The sequence below is a fragment of the Sus scrofa genome, chromosome 17, assembly GCF_054392235.1.
Source record: "Sus scrofa isolate SSC_HxYL_T2T_F1_AM1 chromosome 17, Sscrofa_HxYL_maternal_Yorkshire_Landrace_v2.0, whole genome shotgun sequence".
Lineage (NCBI taxonomy): Eukaryota > Metazoa > Chordata > Mammalia > Artiodactyla > Suidae > Sus > Sus scrofa.
In genome coordinates, this window is record NC_139399.1 from 7,233,390 (window position 1) to 7,255,119 (window position 21,730).

At 44.4% G+C, this 21,730-nt stretch overlaps 1 protein-coding gene across 1 annotated transcript in view; it reads right to left on the reverse strand.

The window, feature by feature from the left end:
- Window positions 1-2,229: 2,229 nt before the first annotated feature.
- Window positions 2,230-21,730, reverse strand: part of LOC110257498 (ERI1 exoribonuclease 3) — a 74,687-nt gene continuing 55,186 nt past the window's right edge. Inside the window, exons 9-11 of the mRNA XM_085003039.1 lie at window positions 6,068-6,206; window positions 2,991-3,166; window positions 2,230-2,397 (exon numbers count right to left, since the gene is read on the reverse strand). The gene's annotated coding sequence lies outside the window, so the exon portion shown is untranslated. The remainder of the gene's footprint in view (window positions 2,398-2,990; window positions 3,167-6,067; window positions 6,207-21,730) is intronic.

A 21,730-nucleotide genomic window follows, 5' to 3' on the forward strand; every position in this document is an offset into this window, starting at 1 on the left:
AATAAAGCTGCTATTTCTATATACATATATACACACACATACATACATACATACATACATATACATAGTCTCATAGAGTTCAGATTTGAACCCAGGTCTCTCACACCCCAGTCCCAGGTACCTTACCACTAGCTTCAATGCCTTCCTGAGGACCAGTGAGGAAAACTGGTCTATAGTCTGGTACCTCTGAGCTACTCTATTGCATCATTTAACATCATTAAGCATCTCAAATAACCTGGCACAAAGCAGCAATGTTTCAGCAGAAATCAATATACCTTAGATTTTTGCTAAAAGCAGAAAGATCCTTTTAATTGGCTTAGGAAATGCAAGCATGTAATGACTTTTAAAGAAAATCCCATAGCAGACGGCATTCTGATGTCTTCAAAGGATGGTCTGATGCGAAACACAGTGAACATGAAGAGGACATATGATTTGAAAGAAAGCTGTGTTGGAGTACTATGTTGCAAATAAAATCTGACAAGGCACTTTGCAATTCGTTTCTCTCATTTTTCCTGGTGTTTTGCCATTGCCTTTCATTCCCAAACACTAGAAATGTTCCTCGCCAGTTTCCATTCAAAATTCAAACTCCACCTTGTTCTCTACAAGTATCTGTCACTTCCTTCTCCTGGTGGACTAGAAAGGAGGAATACTGCAGCTTAGTTAAGCGGGTGGGAGGGTGGTCTGGGCATCCTCAGAATGTGTCACCATCTCATCCCTAAATGGCAACATTTGGAGAAAATGACCTCTCAATTCTTCGAGTCCTCTCAATCCACCATCCTACAGGGATGAGGTTGGACCCTGATTTGGACCCATTCCATGGGATACACATCCATTTCCACCTGTTTATGAAAGCATTACCCCTTGGGCAGTGAGACAGACTGAAAGGTGAATGGTGTTTTCCAGGGCTTCTGTGCTGTTCCTCTGGACTTACAATGGACGAATCTCAAGCCAAAGAGGACTGCCGTCTCAGAGCTGTCCTCACTGACCCAAGGTCCAGAAGACTGACATTGCGCAAGTGGGAAGCCAGGAGGCAGTGAGGAGTCCACATAGACAGGAGCCCAGAGGTCCGCAGTCATAGGGGTGCCCTCAGCTTGAGGCTCTCAAGCCCTTGCTTTTCAAAGTGAGGTCTGAGGGCAGGCAACCAAGGCATCACCTGAAAGTTGTTAGAATCTCAGACTCCTCCCCAGACCTGCAGGACAAGAGTCTGCATTTTCAGCAGGTTTCCAGGGATTTTGTGGATGAATCAAAAAAAAAAAAATTGCACTGAAAAAACCTGACCAAAGAGATGAAATTTCTTATATGCCGAGGACTATAAAAGAGTAATTAAGGAAACTGAAGATGATGCAAAGGACTGGAAAGCTATTCCATGCTCTTGGATTGGAAGAATGCTGTTAAAATGGCCATACTACCCTAAGCTAGCTATAGATTTAGTGTCATCCCTATCAAATGATCCAAAACATTTTTTTCATATAACTAGAATGAAGAATCCTAAGATTTATAGGGAACCATAAAAGACCCATGTCATCCTGTGGAAAAGAACAAAGAAAGAGGCATAAACTTCTGACCTCATGCAGAAGGCATGAACCTTCCCAGACCTCAGACAAAACTACAACTCTAATAAAAATGGCAGTCTTGGCACAAAAAAGGCATATGAATTAATGAACAGAATGGACAGTCCAAAAATAAACCCACACACCTATGGTCAATTAATATTCAACAAAGGAGGCAAGAACAATAGGAAAAAGTCTCTTCAGCAAGAGGTGTTGGGAAAGTGAAGGAGTTACAAGTAAAACAATTAAGTTAGAACATACCCTCACCCCCTATACAAAAATAAACTCAAAATGGCTTAAAATCTTAGACATAAGACATGACACCATAAATCTCCTTGAAGAGTAGGTAGGGGCAAAACCTTCTCTGACATAAATCACATCAACTTCTTCTTAGGTCTCTCTCAAAGCAATAGAAATAAAAGCAAAAATAAACAAATGGGACCTAATTAAATTTATGAGATTTTGCACAGCAAAGGAAACCATAAAAAAAAGAAAAGACAACCTATGGCAGAGAATATTTGCAAATGGTGTGACCAACAAGACTTAATTTCCCAAATATACTGATAGGTCATACAACTCAAAACAAAACAAAACAAAAAACCAAACAACCCTATTGAAAAATAGGCCAAACTAAATACACATTTGAATGATTAGAGAAAGACATCTCTAAGTTACTCACCTCCCACTTGTCAGATCGGTTATTAACGCTGTAGAGGGTGTGGAGAAAAGTTGGTGGAAATGTCAGTTGCTGCAGCCACTATGCAAAACAGTATGGAGGTTCCTCCCAAAGCTAAAAACAGGTTTTCTAACCTGGAAATCTCACTCCTGGGCATTGATCTGGAGAAAACTGTAATTTGAGAAGACATATGCACCTCTATGTTCATAGCAGCACACTTCACGATAGCCAAGGCATGAAAACAACCTAACCTCCATCTATAGGTGATAAGGATGTAGTACATATACACAACAGAATATTACTCAGCCATAAAATAGAAAGAGTATCATGTGCAGCAACATGGATAGACCTAGAGATGATCCTACTAAGTGAAGTAAGTCCGAAAGAGACAAACACCATATAATACCACCTATAGGTGGGATCCAAAATATGACACAAATGAACTCATCAAGGAAACAGACTCACAAACAAACCAGACTTGTGGTTGCCAACGACCAGGACAGGGAAGGGCTCAGTTGGGTTCAGGACTAGCCAACTATGAAATACAGAATGGCTGAACAGTAGGGTCCTACCCTTTAGCAGAGGGACCTTTATTCAATACCATGTACTGCACCCTAATGGAAAAGAGTATTTTCCAAAGAATGTGCATATGGGGATAACTGAGTCGTGTGTCTGTACAGCAGAGATGAACACATTGTAACTCAATAACACTTCCACTTAAAAATGAAGTCTGACAAGCCTTACGTATAGCTGACCATGTGCACCTTGAACGGAAGTCTGGCAAGGGTCCTGAGGTAGCTGTGAGTCTGCTGTCCCACTGCAGGAGGGGCGTGGAGTCCCAAGCACTCCAGGTCACCAAGCATCCCCTGGGAGAAGGAGGGGAAGCACTCTGTGGCTCCATCTGTAGCCCCACTGATCCTCCATGGCTCTGTCTGGAGATCTGGCAAAGCAAATTCCTCATGCAGGCTGCCCACTCTGCGACTGCCATTACTGGTGTGGCTCAGAAGCACGAGATCAAAGCACCTGGGCTCTCATGCACTATGCCTGCTCACCCCTGGCATCCATTCATAGCGCTTGTTGTGTCAGGTTCCCAGTGCCGTCCCCTCATGCCCATGGGATGCCGGGTGCTCCTTCTGCTCCTGCTGCCTATGCTGGCCTTGTTGGACAGCCCAAGGGAATCTGTGGCCAATGAGTAGGGCCCAAAAGCAGGCCATCCTGGGAGGGACTGCATTCCAGCCCCACAGGCAGCAGGCACGAGGCTGGGGGCACCAGCAGAGAGCTTGGGGCGCCCTTGCTGGGTGAGAGCTGCATGTTCCCCAGCCTGCGGCCACGTTTCATCAGGCAGGTGAGGCAGGGTCATCTGGAAGGGCCCACCTACTTCTGCACCCTGACTCATTAACAAGCCTGCTGGGTGGGTGGCCACAGTGGAGAAATTCATGTTTTTTGATGTCTTTCTCTCTGGTACTCAGTGGTTGGACTGGAAGATGTTTCAGCCCCTGAAGGCAGGGCACACTCTCCCTCCTAGGCTCTTTCTTTCCCTAACCCAGGGAAGGGCAGTGGGATTGGCTTTCTAGCCCTCTTTTCTGCTGGGGTCACCACCCAGCTTCCACCAGGCAGCAAATTTAGCCATTTCGAGTCCAGGGACATGGGGAAGAGAAGCTTCCTTCCAGAAATAGCCCAGGAGAAATGGAGCTTGGCTGGGAGATGCAGTTAGCAAGCAACTTCCAGCAGCATTTACTGATATCACTAAGGTGGAGGCAGAGCTCAAGGAAGAGGTTAGGGGTTCCCGGGTGACTGAGACACTCTCTGTTCTCAAAGGTCAGTGGCTAGTGGCTTGTGACTTAGCCAGGTTCTGGAGGTGCCCAGCAAAAGAGTTAAGACGTCATGAGTATGTATGTGGTGGGTACTGTGCCAAGTGGCCTTGGACTCATTTAATCCTTGTATCTTTCTCTTAGAATCACTCATTTACTAGCCTCATTTTATAGACAAGAAAAACGGAGATCCAGAGAGAGGCGGTAATGCTCCTGAGGTCATGTGGTTAGTAAGCAGTCTAACCAAAACGCCAACCTAGCAGCCTGACAGCTGAGCCTGAGATCCGATCTTAAGGGTTTATGACCTCAGCTGCTCTCAGTTGAATGCGTTTGGTCAAGTCAAGTGGGATTGCCTGGGTGGTATGTGACTCAATGGCCGAGTTGTTAGCCATTTGTTAATAACCAATATGTCCAGAGTTTTTCATTCATAATGCTTTCTATAAGCCAGCCTTTAGAAATCAGACATTGAGAACCATGCTAAAAGCACTATCTTAGAAGGACACAAGTGACTAACATCGGATTCCTTAGCAAAGAAGGTGTGGTCTACACAGTGAGCTTCCATTGTCAACTCCCATCACAGTTTTGCACATGACTTTCTACCTCCTATGCACACATCTTCCCTGGGGAAGGACTGCTGGGTCTTCACTGCATCTTGCAGAGTCTGCTGCTAAATGGGCCATGTGGCCTGTTTTCTTGGGGCCCAGGATTGGCTTTTTCTCTTTGAAAGTTAGGACAACATAGTAAACTAAGTACAGTCAGGCCTTCTAAGTATTTTCCTCTGGGTGCCACATTCCATAATAGGTTTATTTTGACCATAACATAAGTTCATTACTTGAATAAAACCAAAACTCTACTTAAAAGTGACACATGCACCCTCATGTTCATTGCAGCACTATTCACAATAGCCAGGACATGGAAACAACCCAAATGTCCATCAACAGAGGATTGGATTTGGAAGAGGTGGTATATATACACAATGGAATACTACTCAGCCATAAAAAAGAATGACATAATGCCATTTGCAGCAACATGGATGGAACTAGAGAATCTCATCCTGAGTGAAATGAGCCAGAAAGACAAAGGCAAATACCATATGATATCACTTATAACTGGAATCTAATATCCAGCACAAATGAACATCTCCTCAGAAAAGAAAATCATGGACTTGGAGAATAGACTTGTGGCTGCCAGTATGGGAGAGGGAGGGAGTGGGAGGGATTGGGAGCTTGGGGTTATCAGACACAACTTGGAATAGATTTACAAGGAGATCCTGCTGAGTAGCATTGCGAACTATGTCTAGATACTCATACTGCAACAGAACAAAGGGTGGGGGAAAAAATGTATACATGTAAGGATAACTTGATCCCCTTGCTATACAGTGGGGGGAAAAATAAATTAATAAAAAGCTTAAAAAAAAAAAGAAATGACCCACAAAGAACTGAAAACAAAGATTTGTGACCAGGCTGTTGAGATTCTCACAAAGATGGTATGTGAGATCCCAAACCTAAATTCATTTTAACCTTTAGCTACACATCTGAAGAGTAAGCCATGTGCTATGAGCCTAGACCTCTAAACTTGCAACACTCTGATATATGGAATAATTGGCCAATGGGGACCTGCTATGTAGCGTAGGGAACTCTACCCAATATTCTGTGATCATCTGTATGGGAAGAGAATCTGAAAAAGAATGGATGCCTGTATATGTGTGATTCAATACCTTTGTTGTATAGTAGACATTATCACAACATTATAAATTAATTATACTTCAATCAAACTTTTTTAAAACACCTGAATCAGAACTAAAGGCAGGTGTATCTTTTCAACTGCAAGTTTTAAGTCTCAGCCAGTCTAACAAGACAGTAGGGAGGTGAATGACAGCTCTCCAGAAACAACTCCAGAGTCTCAGAAAGAGTGGTTCCCAAGATTGTCACTGGCAAATCTGGGTGGCTTTTAGGGTACTAAACACCCTGCGTGCGTTTTAGGGTATTATGAGTAATAGCTGAGGGAAGAGAATGTTGACTGCAGCTTACCATGAAAAGCAAGACCCCAGGAAGCCAGGAGCTCTTATGGCTTTGCCTCTCCATTGTCCAATGCAGATGAAATCCAGTGTAACATGACAAGGCAGGCTGTGAGTGTTGGGATTCTCCTGTGATTTCCTGTGGCCTGGCTCTGCAACAGAGAGGAGTACCCAGATGGGGTGGATAAGCAGTGAAGTAAGCAGTGTCACCTGGGCCTTGTTCTGTAGCATGCACTTACTGACACCTGGCCCTTATTGCTAAAAGTCTGGTTGAAAGTCCATTCTTGTGGCTTTCACCCATTTAGAGGGTGTTCAGAAATGATGGGTGTTGGGAGTTGTTGCAGGCTTTCAATGGGAGAAGGCCAGGGATGTTTCTTTAAATGTTGGCAACACTGTTGTCCAGACAAGTGCGGAGTGCAATTGGGATGAAAAAATCTAGCGAAAAGTCTGACTCTTCATCTTAAATGCAGACATAAATGTCTGTGACAGTGTTACTTGGAATAATACAGAAAGTCCTTTATAGGAAACCCTTGAAGATCCTAGTGCACACAATTATTCTTATTTACAATAAACGAGTCCAACTTTTCTATGCTTAGAGATTTTATACAACTGAAAAAAAAAAAAACAGCTTTCAAATGGGATCAAAAGCTATAAAACCATTAGAAGTCAGTTATCCATTTGGTGTCTCCCTGAATAACGTTCCTGAAATGGTGTTCAAGTACCTCTCTTTGCCAACAGAGCTCAAAGCCCCAGAAGGGACCCAGGAACACCTACGTGCGAGGAAAGTCTCTCCTGGATGCCTTGCACCCCAGTGCAGCGATTATGGAAGGGAACATCCCTCATTAAAAAGGGAAAACCCCCACCATACTTGGGGAATGCTGTGTTCCTGTTCTCTGCCCCCACACACAGAGGCTGCCATTTTGGACAGCATCGATGGTTGTGAAATGATTCCGTTGTCACAGGAGGTTTTACTGGCCAGCAGTGGTCCAGATGAATGATGGTCTGGGGGATATGCTTTATTGATCTGCTAGGGGATTGTCCCTAAGGTAGAAGTAGTTAGTTTTATCCTCAGAAGTAACATGAAAAAGGATAGGCAAGTTTAGGGTTGACTCCAGTGGCAAGTCAGGAACTAATTATTCCTCTGCTAGGGACAATACTTAATATGAAGTCCAAATTTAAAAGCTACTAGTGCCCTGACAAACACCTCTTCCTTTAGACCTCTTCTTGGACACCACTGCTGGCCCTCAGAGGAACTATGTCATGGACACTCTCAGGCCTGGCAGTGTGATGATGGGAGATGTATTGCCATTAGCTGACACAGTGATGGTGTTGCTGATGCTCACATGTCTCTGAGGAGGTTGACTGGGGCATGTACAATGTAGTTTTACCATCAGTCACACTCTGTGCATTAGCAGCCTTGATTAGCATCAGCAGTATCACATGAAACAAACCTGTCACTAAATAGCCTTGTGCCATCTGAGCTAAACCCAGATGTTACATCGTCTCTGGTATTACAGGCGACTATTTTCACCCACTCCAACATTTTTCAAAACAACCTAAAATTGGAAACATGATTACTTTTATTGACTTTAAAAAAACTTATTTTGGGTGAAACTTCAGAAATCAAAGCCGTGCACCACTTACTGATATCCCAGAATTAAACCCACACACCTACAGGCAACTAATCTATGACAAAGGAGGCAAGAAGATACAATGGAGAAAAGACAGATCCTTCAATAAGTGGTGCTGGGAAAACTGGACAGTCACATGGAAAAGAATGAAACCAGAACACTTCCTAACACAATATACAAAAATAAAGCCAGAATAAAGACCTAGATATAAGACCAGACACTATAAAACTTTTAGAGGAAAACATAAACCAAACACTCTTTGACATAAATGACAGCAACATCTTCTCAGATCCACCTCTTAGGGGAATGGCAGTAAAAACAAAAATAAACAAATGGGACTTAATTAAACTTAAAAGTTTCTGTACAGCAAAGGAAACCCCAAACAAAATGAAAAGACAACCCACAGAATAGGAGAAAATATTTGCAAAGGAAGTGACTGACAAGGGATTAATCGCCAAAATTAAAAAACACCTCCTACAGCTCAATACCAAAAAAACAAACCCCATCAAAAAGTGGGCGTAAGATCTAAACAGACAATTCTCCAAAGAACACATACAGATAGCCAAAAAACACACAAGAAGACATTCAATATCACTCATTATTAGATAAATGAAATCAAAACCACTGTGAGGTACCACCTTACACCAGCCAGAATGGCCATCATCAAAATATCTACAACCAACAAGTGCTGGAGAGGGTGGAGAAAAAAGAACACTATTACACTGTTGTTGGGAATGTCAATTAGTGCAACCACTGTGGGAAACAGTATGGCGTTTCCTCTGAAAACTTAAACTGAATGACCATTTGATCCAGGAATCCTGGGCATGTATCCAGAGAAAAGCAGGACTCAAAAAGACACATACAATCCAGTGTTCGTTGCAGCACCCTATACAATAGCCAAGACATGGAAACAACCTAAATGTCCATTGACACAGGAGTGGATAAAGAAGACATGGTACACATACACAGTGGAATATTACTCAGCCATTAAAAGGAAAGAAATAACAGCATTTGCAGTAACACGGGTGGACCTAGAAATTATCTAAATGAAGTCAGACAATGAGACACCAACATCAAATGCTATCACTTACATGAGGAATCTAAAAAAAGGACAAAATAAACTTCTTTGTAGAACAGATACTGACTCAGAGACTTTGAAAAATTTATGGTTTCCAAATGAGACAGTTTGGGTGGGGGGATGCACTGAGGGTTTGGGATGGAAATGCCATAAAATTTGCTTGTGGCGTTCCTGTCGTGGCACACTGGTCAAGGAATCTGACGAGGAAACATGAGGTTCTGTATTCAATCCCTGGCCTCGCTCAGTGGGTTCAGGATCTGGCATTGCCATGAGCTGTGGTGTAGGTTAAAGATGCAGCTCTGATTCCACATTGCTGTGGCTCTGCATAGGCTGGTAGCTACAGCTCCAATTAGACCCTCTAGCCTGGGAACCTCCGTATGCTGCAGGTGCAGCCCTAGAAAAGACAGACAATAAAATTGCTTGTGATGATTGTTGTACACTTATAAATGTAATACAATCCATTGAGTAATTAAAAAAAAAAATACAACGCTGTGGCCACATCTCGGAGGGCTCCCATCCTTTCAGTTCTTGGTTCTTCGTGGATTACAGTCATGAGCAAACAAGAAATCCCTCAACAAACAAGGCCATGCTACAGCAGTACTATCTCACTGAGCCAGCTCCTGCCTTTTAGAGAGATTGATAGTGTGTCCAGACCAAAAAATCCAGTGTCTAGGACATCCCAAGTGTTGCAATGTTTGGGAACCATGTGATGGCGATAAGGACTGTGGAGGTGGATTTGGAGAATCTTGCTGCCCCTGGAACCATTGTCTGACTGGGTAGTGGCAGTGCGGGAACAAGGTGTTTGTCTGGACAGCTGGAGGTGTGATGGCATCAACCACTGTGGGGACCCCTCTGATGAGTAGGCCTGTGGTGAGTCCTGCCCCTCCCCCCCACCTTTTGTTCCAAGGGAAGGTTGTCCTATGTGGAAAGCTTTCTTCAAGTTGTGTTTTAATTCCTTCAACTGAGACTGCCATCCTATATCTAAAAATGGGATGTTTCCTAGCAGTAACCAAGATTTACTTATCTTATCCATGGAAACATAACACAGTGCTTAAATTGTAACTCTGCAATGGACACTCACGGCATGGCCTAGAATATTTCCACTATTCAATTCTGGCCAGTGCACAGAATTCCTGAGCCCCAGTATCCAAAGTAAGTCTCCTAACAGCATATGGAAGGGAAACATTTCTTACTAAAAAACGAAATCTCTCTCCAAATCTGGTGAATGCACATTCCCACCCTTTTTTTACCCTTAAACACAATGAAGTGGAACTTCCAACCTTTTCTTTCTTTTTCTTTTTTTTTTTTTCCTTTAGGGCCGCACCTGCAGCACATGGAAGTTCCAAGACTAGTGGTAGAATTGGTGTTGCCCACCTATATCATAGCCACAGCAATGCCAGATCCGAGCTGCATCTGAAGTCCACACCACAGCTTAAGACAAAGCTGGATCCTTAAACCACTGAGCAAGGCCAGGGATCAAACCTGCATCCTCATGGATACTAGTCAGGTTCATTAAATGCTGAGCCACGAAGGGAACTCCCTGGAACTCCCAAATTTTGTGTGAACAATTTCATGCTCTTTTTTCCTTTACACTTAAATCTGAAGTATCAAATGTGTTCCAATTCTAACATTTGTATATATTCTATAACCTGGTGTCTTAAGAGAATACTTCTTTTAGGGCTAGTGCTATTTGACTGTAATACCATTTCAAGTAGAACTATTCAATACTAACTAGTTCAGTACAATTTTAATACTATATAAATCCAGGACCTAGATGTCTTGACATCTTTACTATCATGTCTTAACACTTAGTTCCTAGAAACTCTGCTTAAAAAGATAACTTCCAGAATAGAAGGACTGGAGCTCAACTTCTCTCCTAAAAACAACAAAATTCAAAACCAAAGACTGAGCACTCTTCACCCAAATGGACCGGAAACCTTAAAAAAGATACCCTACCCCTGAAGAAAAAGAGGACGCCACATCAAGAGGGGTGCCAGAAGTAGGAGAGAGAGAGAAGGAGACAGAAAATATATTCCAAGAGATAATAGCCAAAAACATCCCTCACATGGGGAAGGAATCACTCACTCAAATCCAGGAAGCACAACGAGTACCATATAAAATAAACCCAAGGAGGAACACCCCAAGACAACATACTAATCAAAATGACCAAAATTAAAGACAAAGAGAAAATCTTGAACGCAGCTAAGGAAAAGAAACAAATAACATACAAGGGAACCCCAATAAGGCTATCAAAGATTTTTCAGCAGAAACTCTGCAGGCCAGAAGGGAGTGGCATGATATACTTCATGTGATGACAGGGAAAAACCTCCAACCAAGATTACTCTACCCAGCAAGGCTCTCATTCAGATTTGAAGGAGAAATCAAAACCTTCACAGATCAGCAAAAGCTGAGAGAATTCAGCAACACTAAACCAGCCTTACAACAAATACTAAAGGAACTTCTCTTGGCAGAAAAGAACACGAGAAGAAGGAAAGGAAAAAGAGCAGCAAAAACAAATCCAAAGTAATTAATAAAATGGCAATAAGAACATACATATCAATAATTACCTTAAATGTGAATGGACTAAACGCCCCAACCAAAAGACATAGACTGGATGAATGGATACAAAAACAAGACCCATATATATGCTGTCTTCAAGAGACCCACTTCACTTCTAGGGACACATACAAATTGAAAGAGAGGACAGAAGAAAATATTTCATGCAAACGGGGATCCAAAGAAAGCTGGAGTAGCAATACTCATATCAGACAATTAGACTTTCAAATGAAGAATATTTTCAGGGACAAAGAAGGACATGACATAATGATCAAAGGATCAATCCAAGAAGATGATATAACAATTTTAAATATGTACGCACCCAACACAGGTTCATCACAATATATAAGGCAACTGCTAACAACCTTCAAAGGACAAATCAACAATAACACAATCATAGTGGGGGACTTTAACAACCCACTTACAGCAATGGACAGATCAAACAGATGAAAATCCATAAGGAAACACAGGCCCTGAATGAAGCATTAAACCAGAGGGACTTCATAGACATTTATAGGACAATTCATCCAAAAGCAACAGAATACACATTCTTCTCAAGTGCACATGGAACATTCTCTAAGAGTGATCACATCCTGGGCTACAAATCCAACCTCAGTAACTTTAAGAAAATTGAAATCATATCAAGCATTTTTTCGGACCACAACACTATACAACTGGAAATCAACAAGAAGAAAAAAACTGCAAAAAACACAAACACGTGGAGACTCAACAACATGCTAACAAACAACCAATGGATCACTGAAGAAATCAAAGAAGAAATTAAAACATACCTAGAAGCAAATGACAATGAAGATAACACTCCAAAACTTATGGGATGCAGCAAAATCCCGTTCTATGAGGAAAGTTAATGGCAATACAAGCCCACCTCAGGAAACAAGAAAAATCTCAAATAAACAAGCTAACTTTACATCTAAAGCAGCTCGAGAGAGAACAAACAAGACCTAAAGTGAGTAGAAGGAAAGAAATCACAGAGATCAGAGCAGAAATCAATGAAATAGAAACAACCATAGAAAAGATCAATGAAACAAAAAGCTGGTTCTTTGAAAATATCAACAAAATTGATAAACCCCTAGCTAGACTTATCAAGCAAAAAAGAGAGAGGACTCAAATCAGTAAAATTAGAAATGAAATAGGAGAAGTAACAACGGACATCACAGAAATACAAAGGATCATAAGAGACTACTATATGCAACTATACACCAATAAAAGGGAAAACCTAGAAGAAATGGACAAATTCTTAGAAAAGCACAATCTTCCAAGACTAAACCAAGATGAAATAGAAAAGATGAATGGACCCATCACAAGAACTGACATTGAAAACTTCCAACAAACTAAAGTCCAGGACAAGATGGCTTCACAGGCGAATTCTATCAAACATTTAGAGAAGAACTAACACCTCTCCTTCTGTAACTATTTCAAAAAACTGCAGAGGAAGGGATACTCCGAAACTCATTCTATGAGGCCACCATCACCCTGGTACCAAAACCAGACAAAGATACCACACACACAATATAAAACCACAGGCCAATTTCACTGATGAGCATCGATGCAAAAATCCTCAACAAAATACTAGCAAACCACATCCAACAATCCATTAAAAGGATTGTACATCATGGTCAAGTGGGATTTATCCCAGGGATACAAGGGTTCTTCAATATCCGCAAGTCCATCAGTGTGATACACCACATTAACACACTGAAGAATAAAATCCATATGAACCTCTCAATAGACACGGAAAAAGCCTTTGACAAAATCCAACACCCATTTCTGATAAAAACCCTTCAGAAAGTGGGCATAACAGGAACCTACCTCAACATGATAAAGGCCATATATGACAAACCCACAGTGAACATCATTCTCAATGGTGAAAAGCTGAAAGATTTCCTGCTGAGATCAGGAACAAGACAAGGATGTCCACTCTCGCCACTACTCTTCAACATAGTTCTGGAAGTCCTAGCCACAGCAATCAGAGAAGTAAAAGAAATAAAAGGAATCCAAATTGGAAAGGAAGAAGTAAAACTATCACTGTTTGCAGATCACATGATACTATACCTAGAGAATCCTAAAGACTCTACCAGAAAACTGTTAGAGCTCATCCACGAATTTGGCAAAGTCGCAGGATACAAAATTAATACACAGAAATCGATGGCATTTCTATATACTAACAATGAAAGATCAGAAAAAGATAATAGGGAAGCAATCCCCTTTACCATCACATCCAAAAGAATAAAATACCTAGGAGTAAACCTACCTAAAGAAACAAAAGACCTGTACTCGGAAAACTATAAGCCACTGATGAAAGAAATCAAAGATGACACAAATCGATGGAAAGACATACCATGCTCGTGGAATGGAAGAGTTAATATGATCAAAATGACTATACTACCTAAGGCAATCTACAGATTCAGTGCAATCCCTATCAAATTACCAAGGACATTTTTCACAGAACTCAAAATATTTTAAAGTTTGTTTGGAAGCACAACAGACCCAGAATAGCCAAAGACATCCTGAAAAAGAAAAATGGAGCTGGAGGAATCAGGCTTCTGGACTTCAGACTATACTACAGAGCAACAGTCATCAAAACCGCATGGTACTGGCACAAAGACAGACATATAGATCAGTGGAAAAGGATAGAAAGCCCATAATTACACCCACGCACCTACAGCCAACTAATCTATGACAAAGGAGGCATGAATAGACAATGGAGAAAATACAGCCTCTTCAACAAGTGGTGCTGGGAAAACTGGACAGCCACATGGAAAAGGATGAAATTAGAATACTCCCTAACACCATACACAAAAATCAACTCCAAATGGATTAGAGACATAGATATAAGACCAGACACTATCAAACTCCTAGAGGATAACATAGGCCAAATACTTTCTGACATAAAAACCAGCAACATCTTCTCAGATCCACCTATCAGAGTACTGACAATAAAAACAAAAATAAATAAATGTGACCTACTCAAACTTCAAAGTTTCTGCATAACAAAGGAAACCCTAAACAACACAAAAAGACAACCCACAGAATTGGAGAAAATCTTTGCAAGTGAATCGACTGACAAGGGATTAATCTCCAAAATTTACAAACACCTCCTGCAGCTCCATACCAAAAAAAACCAAACAACCCCATCAACAAATGGGCACAAGATCTAAACAGACAGTTCTCCAAAGAAGACATACAGATGGCCAAAAAACACATGAAAAGATGTTAAACATCACTCATTATTAGAGAAATGCAAATCAAAACCTCTCTGAGGTACCACCTTACACCAGCCAGAATGGCCATCATCCAAAAGTCTACAAACAGTAAGTGCTGGAGAGGGTGTGGAGAAAAAGGAACCCTAGTACACTGTTGGTGGGATTGGAAATTGGTGCCACCACTGGGGAAAGCAGTATGGAGAGTCTTCAGAAAACTCAAAATAGAAGTATCATTTGATCCAGCAATCCCACTCCTGGGCATCTATCCAGAGAAAACCATGACTCGCAAAGACACATGTACTCCGATGTTCATTACTGCACTATTTACAATAGCCAAGACATGGAAACAACCTAAATGTCCATTGAGAGAGGAGTGGATCAAGAAGATGTGGTACATATACACAATGGAATATTACTCAGCCATTAAAAAGAACGAAATACTGGCATTCTTAGCAACATGAATGGACCTAGAAACTATCATGCTAAGTGAAGTCAGCCAGACAATGAGACACCAACATAAAATGCTTTCACTGACATGTGGAATCTGAAAACAGGACAGACTGAACTTCTTTGCAGAACAGATGCTGACTCACAGACATTGAAAAACTATAGTCTCCGGAGGAGACAGTTTGGGGGGCGGGGGATGTGCCTGGGCTGTGGGATGGAAATCCTGTGAAGTCAGATTGTTATGATCATTATACAACTACAGATGTGATAAATTCATTTGAATAATAAAAAAATTATTTAAATAAAATAAAATAAAATAAAATGTCACTGCAGAGCTGAGAACTACACCTGGCACTAGGACTTCCAGGCAAGCCCCGAGGTCACCCCAGATAGGAAGAGGAGGGCAACTGTGAGGCTAGAGGGAGCCAGCTGAATCCCCCAATTAGAAGGGGGACCAGAATCACCCGTATCATTCTCATAAAGGCCTCGGACTGCTTGGTTGAGAGGACCGAACAAGAAGGAAAGGCCTCTTGCACTGAGAAAGTATCACCCGGGCCTCCCTGGCCGAACACTCCCCACCCTACCTCCCATCAACCTTAGCCAACTCCCTTCACTTGAGGACCCATGGGTAAGGGGCTCTGGGCCATCCTTCCAGATCTGGGGAGGGGGTACCTCTGGCACCAGTCCCAATAGGAAGCTACTTCCCCCATAGACGTCAGGGGCCACAGCTGCTTATATTGCCTACTTGACAAATGAGGAAACAGAGGTTCCTCAAGGGTGGTAATGCAACTTGCCCAAGATCCTGCAACGAGGAGGTGGCAGAGCCAGGACTGAAACCCAGGTCACTCTTAACCCTCAAGGTCCTGCTCTTTCCGCAACGGCACACAGCTTCTCTGAGGAGGGGCTGATCACCTCCCTGTCTCCTGTGTGTCCCTGTCCTGCGCTTCTACTCCCTCCCACCATAATACACATGCACCTCTGGCCTGGCATGGCCACAGCTGCCATGCAGCACAGGGCTGGGCTCCAGGCCAGGGTGAACCCAGCCTGGCAGAGAAAGCCCTGGGCATGAGCCAGGCCATCACCTGGGAGTCTCCACAGCTTAGAGGGCACGGCTGAAAGCACACACCTTCCCTTGGGTACCCTCGGCACAGCTCTGATCAGCAGTGTCTGATCTGGCAGCAGCCTGATGTTCAGGGGGCAAATGACATTTAATTTCCTCCTGGTTTCACTATGGTACAGACAAAAGGTCGTCACCTGCGTCTGGGTCTGGCAGCACAGCTGGAAATGTTCCAAGACATGCTTCTCTGGAGAGTTCCCAAACAAACCAGAACACAGGTGGGAGCAGAGGGATGCCCCGAAGACCAAGCCACCCGGCCTTCCAGAGAAAACCAGCTTCAAATCCCCATTGGCAAGCAGTTTCCCGAAGCCTCCAAAAGGCACTGTATATGCTTAGAGCACTTCCATGCTTTATGGTCCACTTGCCAACTATCTCTACTCCCATTTCTCCCACAGAGTCCATATAAATGACCACATGAAGGACACAAGAGCCACAAGCACCCTGTGGAACAGCACAAGATGCACATCCCCAGTGCCACAAATACTTCACAAAATCAAAGACTCTATCTCCCTGCCCCTCTCTACTGAAACAGTAAGATCAACGCCTCTCCAGAGTCCCTCCCACCAGAATTCTTCCAGGGAAAGGGCACAGTGCCCCATCTGCTGTAGCTGGGTGACTGCTTGGAGCTACCACCAGGACCTGGTCAGCGCTCTTTCCCCAGTGGGCAGCAAGGAGTGGGCCCGGGGAGGACGATGAGCAGGTGACAGGTTCCCAGGGCATGCGGGTCCATGTCTCAGCTGGGGAGCTCTTCTCTGTTTGGCTCAGGAGCTCCGAAGCGGTTTGTGTGGTCTCCAAGACACCGCACTCATTGCCCATGAGAGTCTCCACATGGCCTGTGGCCATCCTGACCCTTTGCCTGGGCTGCTTTGTGTGGCCTATGATGCCCTCTGGAGGCTCCATGGAGAGCATCACGCAGGCGTTCAGGATGTGGGATACAGTTTGACCTCTGCTTCAAGGACATGGCTGTTCCCCTTACCCCACTGATCTCTGCCCTGACCCCAGCTCCCTGACTCCTATAGGATGTGTAACCCTTGGCCTACAGCACCACACTTCTGATTGGCATTTTAAACCATGCTCCATGGAGCTCTGGGGTTCTAGGAGGGACATCGGGCTACTCCGTGGAATGGGGCAAGAGGAGGAAGAATGGACAGGGACCTGCCCCAGCTTCAATCAGAACAGCTCAACTTTTCTATGTTTTATTATATTGGGCTTATGCATTTTATTTCCAAAAAGTTTCCTGCTAAATAAATCCTACCCATTTGGTCTTTCTACTGTGCTGCTTGTGGTTCTCATGACATTCAGCTTGTATCTTCCTTGTAGTGTCCTCATGCTCTACCACACTTATTATTTAGCCTGCAATTGGCTACACACGTGCTGCTCCTTCTGTCCTCATCACCTGCTGGTCCCTACAGTCCTCAGCACAGTACTTACTGCGCCCAGAGCAACTCTCAACAGGGGCTTATTTCAGGGTCCTGCTAGAATATCCTCCCAGGACACACAGTGGGGTGTGCCTTCGATGGCAGTTTCCGACAGGATTCCTTGGAAGAGAAGAACTGCAGTGGACGGTGACTGATATTTATAGGAAAATCCTAGTCAAGACACGTGGCACGTGCCACTCTTAAATCACCAAGTGGGGCACACTTGCTACCATCATCAATCATCTGTGTCACCCTCTGGGGGACCAATTAGACTTTTGCATCTGTCCAGTCTTTGGGCAAAATACAGTCTATACCAACAGGAATGATCACTCTTAGAAGTTTCCAAACCATGAACGTTGACCATGAGGATACAGGATGATGCTCTTCAGCCAAGTACTCAAGGGTCTGCTCCCCTGGAGAGGCGTCACTATCCCACAGTTTTGCTCATTGAGCTGGAAATGGGCGAAGCCCCTTGGGCCCATCAACCACCTGGGTCTCCTTGTCCAGCCAGATTTGGGGAGGGGGGGTAGTGGGATTGTGCCCCTCCTAGCCAAAGACACTTGTTATTAAGTCCTAGATCCCCTTATTGGGGGGGAGTAGCAATGCGCCTTCTCCCTCCCTCCACACCCCCCCACCCCACATATGCCTCCCAGCAGGGCCAGGGAGGAGAGCCATTAGTGTGTGCCTGAGCAGACAATGGGGAGAAGTCTCCAGAGCAAAGGACAACTGCAGCAATTACAATGCAGGGAGGTTCTGAAGCTATTTGACTGGGTGACCCTGAGGTCGCTGCATCTGACTCCCACACCTGGATAAATATTGTATGAGTGAGGAGAGGGCCAAGTGATGGAGATGGAGCTATCAGAGTGCTCCTCCTCCTTCCACTCCTTTCCCACCCCACAGGGCTGCCTCCAGCCACACACGTCAAGAACATTATTTACAGCCCTGACAGTCAGCGCAATCTCCCTGCTAACCAAGAGGAAATGGAGGAAGTCAACTTGCCAAAAATTGACTATGGCAATTGAAGAAGAATCCAGGGCTGTGGGGGAAGGGAGCTGAGCCAACGCTGAGACGCAAGGCTTCCCCCGCATTCTGGATCCAGCTGGTGCACATACTCTGCATCACCAACAGCAGAGAGTAAATCAAAAAAGGAGCATCCTTCCACCTTTCGGGGCCCCATAGTGGAAAAACTCCTGGATCTCATCACTAACCAGGCGTTCCTGGACAAAGACGGGAGTCCTAGCCACCTGCCCAGGGGAAACAGGACTGGAGACATGCCACTCACCCAGCGGGTCCCCTAGCTGACCTAGTGGGAAAAGGCCATGAGCAGGAAAGGCAGACAGCAGAAAGGGGTCAGGGTGGGGGAAGAAGAGGAGAACGTCTGAATGCAGGCTGTGCCTCAGCCCCACGTGCTGCTCCTCCAGTCCTGCTCTAATGCACCGACATGCCTCTGAAGACAAGGAGCTGTTTGCAGTCAGCACCGTGATTTGTCAATAATTATTTCCATGGTGTCACATTGCTATCACTCTGTTTACAAAGAGACAGGCTGCCTCGGGCTGCCTGCAAGAAAGAATTGCAGAGAAAAAGGTCTGTCAGGCTCCCGGGATTCTCTAGGTTGGCTGGCTTTCTTCCTCAAACCAACATCCTTGCAGGCTTTGGAAGAAACAGTTTTACAGAACTACCAAGTCTAAGTCGTGTCACCCTTTAGTCAGGTACACAGAATTTATCCCACCTGCTCACAGGTGCCCTTCTCAAAGCCCAACAGAGCTAAGTCCCCAGAGTCCACAGATCACTCAGGCACAGGCCACTACACCACCAGCCCCAGCCTCAAATTCCCAGCCTTCACCTTCCAGGACCCCTCCTTCCTGACTCTTCTTCCTCCCTAGGGTGCTCACAGCCTCTCACATGCTCTTAGGGGCCTAATGATAGAAACCTATTTCAGAAGCACCACCCCACTGGCCTGGATGGCAGCTGTGAATCTGCCAGCCACTGTTCAGGAGCAAAGCTGCTCAGGTGCCAACTCCCCTGTCACCCCCAGGTGCCTGAGCGGCTGTAAGGAGATCCTCACTGAGCTTCCCAGATCAGGACAGAACCCAGGAGAGGGCTGGTGGTTTTCTTTAGCACAAAGTAATGTCTCCATTACTCTGGCTGGGAATTAAGAGGACAGATTGGCAAGCACTGACAAAACAGAGGTCACTCATCTTACAGGCCGGGGAAGATGGGGGTTAATTCTCTCCTGTCACAGAGGGAATCAGACTCCTGGATAGTGGATGGAAGCACCAATCTTTTTTTTTTTTTTAATTACTCAAATGAATTTATCACATCTGCAGTTGTATAATGATCATAACAATCTGATTTCACAGGATTTCCATCCCACAGCCCAAGCACATCCCCCCACCCCCCAAAACTGTCTCCTCCGGAAACCCTAAGTTTTTCAAGGAAGCACCAATCTTGAGAAACCCTTTCACTGCCAAGCAGCAGCAGAAAAGGCAGATGAAAGCCCACAGAAGCCCTAAAGAGGCCCCGTCAAGGTGCCAAGGACCACTGCCACCCAGCTCTCCCTGCACCACCACAGAATCTCATGGGACAGAGGAGCCTGGACAAGACTAAGATTCTCCTGGCATCAGGGTCCAAAAGGCAGAGGGCAGTGCTGGCTGCCTGCATTGAAATGTAAACCCCATGAAGGCAGGATGTTTTGGAAGTTTTATCTCTTTGTTCACTGCTAAATCCTCAATGCCTAGAACAGTGTAAGACACGAAATGGGTGTTCAATAAACATTTGCTGAAAGAATAAAGCAATGGGCCACAAGGGCTCAAAGGCCACTTCACAGGCCTAGAGCCAGCCCCTCTCTATCACAGGAGTTAAGAGAAGAAGGCAGCCAGTGCAGATGCCACGAGAGACAGGGCAGACAATTCGGTTTGAAAGGATGGGGGAGATTGGGACATGCTGATAGGCCTAGGGAGCTGCTTATACCAGATTGGATATTCACATAGTCATGGAACAAACATGTACTGAAGGGCTAAAGAAGGAAGGTAGTCCAACAAAAGGAGCAGATATAAACTGCAGTGGAATAATACAACGGCATCCAACCTGGCAATAAAAAGGCTGAATTACCAATACATACATACAATGACATGAAGGAATCTCTCATATGTTATGTTGAGCAAAGGAAATCAGACTCAAGAGAGTACACCTTGTATGATTCCATTTATGTGGAAGTCAACGACAGGCAAAGGAACCAAAAGTAAAATAGAAGAGCCAGTAGCTACCTGATGGGGGAAGGGGCACCAGGGAAGCTCCTAGATTGGTGGAAAGGGTTCTCCATCTTGATCTGGGGGCTGATTACACAGGAATATACTTATATAAAAATATATCCAGCTGCCCATTTCACATTTGTATACTGTATGCACCCTACTATACCTATTTCAAACCTCCCTTTCTAAAAAAACAAACTAAAAAAAAAAGTTGGGTCTCAAGATTAACATAATGAGTATTTAAAAAAAACACAGAAATACCTTCCCCAAAGAAGAATCTTTTTCAGGATTAACAGTGGCTCTTTCTTCCTGGAGTTTAGGACATAAGCCCTCCAGCCTTCACTCTCTATTTGCCAGAGGACAGAGGGACCCAAACAAATGGCCAAGGCCTGGGAAAGCCCCAAACTGTTCCAAACACAAAGGAGAGCAGCCTGAGTCTTAGGCCAGGGAGGTGGTGACCTGCAGGAGGCTGCGTGCAGCCTCTCCTCCAGCCCACATGAGCTCCAAGGAAGCAGAGCTTGGCATACATGGCCGAGCTGAGTGCCGCTGGTCCTGGCGCCCTCTGAAGCAGCCTGTCAAATTCCCCCATGGGGCACAGACTGGATGTCCACAGACTGCCTGCAAGAGCCCAGACAGCGAACTAACTTGTCTTCCTGACAAGCTCAGCAGAGACTGGCTGAATTATCCCAACTCTGAGCAATGGTCAAGGGCTGAGTGCCTACAGCCCCTCCTGCCAGCAAGGAGACGTGGCAAGAACCTCATGGAGGGTCGAGGGGCGCTCCTTGCATCAGAATGGGGACCAGAAATGAGGCGGCCTCACTCATCTCAGGACCAGTGAAGCAGTGAGAGCCATCATAACATATGAGAGATTCCTTCCATGTCTGTTGTGTGGGCAAGAACTAAGTATGTTCTGCCACAGGGCATCTCAGAGCCCAGGCCACCTGCACTAGAGAA